Source organism: Fusarium oxysporum, genomic scaffold (assembly GCF_000149955.1).
Source record: "Fusarium oxysporum f. sp. lycopersici 4287 supercont2.76 genomic scaffold, whole genome shotgun sequence".
NCBI classification, from domain to species: Eukaryota; Fungi; Ascomycota; class Sordariomycetes; order Hypocreales; family Nectriaceae; genus Fusarium; species Fusarium oxysporum.
In genome coordinates this window covers 8,972-10,048 of record NW_017264876.1, presented here as the reverse complement: position 1 = coordinate 10,048, position 1,077 = coordinate 8,972, and positions in this window count along the sequence as shown.

Here is a 1,077-nt window from a genome sequence, read left to right as displayed (position 1 = left end):
ATTCACCAGGTGTGCTGCTTCGAAGAGTAGATGGATCAGAATGTGAGACGAGTGGATGGGTCGTTGGCTGCACAGGCGGTGACGGAGCTAGAGCCCGGAAGAGCCGCGAGCTTTGTTGGGTTGGTGGAATTGGCGTCCCTAGCACTACGTGCGGCTGGCTAATTGACTCTCCGAATAAACTCCTAGCTGTATGAAGTTGCCGTAGCTTCTCTGGCGATGTAGGCTGGGTTCCGGATCTCTCGTTGGGAGGCGATAGGCCAGCATCTCCTTCGGTTCTCTTCGTGGCAGGTCTGCCAGGTGAGGATGGACGAAGTGCAATGTTCCGCAGCGTCTGGAGCACGACTTTGGATCTAGAATGCTTCATTTGATGAGGGTTAAGAGACTTATAGACGAGGAAGGCAGAACTTACATGAGAAACGCGCTGGTTACGGCAGTCTATGCATTGCTTAGTTTGCCCAGCAGACTGCCTCTTTGCTCTGAAGGCACTCTCCGGTCTCTCCTCCCCACAACGAGCACAAACAACGAAGAGTAAATCAGTAGAGAGCTCTTCGGGGTTGAGACCGATATCCATTACTCAATCAACGAGGCCATATCGAGACCTGTCGAATTGGGGAGATGAATTGAACGCGTGGTACTGGCACAGTACTGAGTAAACAAACAATTCCAAATGGACGCAAGCTGCCGGCACTCCGCGTGAGCCTTTCAGGGGCCAGCACCGATTGGCCCCACTCTTTTGGTGCCATCAGCCAGTTGCGCGTTCTTTCGCGGCTGGCCATACAAAATCTGGACCAATCAGATTCCGAGAAACTTATTTATCCCTGTCTGCACCAAACCCTCATTACTCGGGAAAACTTATGAATTAATGTAGAGTCAGCCTTCGGCTGAATTACGTGATGAAGCGCACCCCCGAGATTGGCAAGGCCAAGTCTTTGTCAAGGGTTAGGACCAGAGGAGTTGTGCTTTCACTGGCGCAATCGTTAATTCGGTATATGCAAGATGACCTAGGTAGTGGAATGTGGTTTCCGCCTAAAGGAGGCCGTCAGCGTACCTTCTATGAGGAGAAAAGATCGTGAAGTA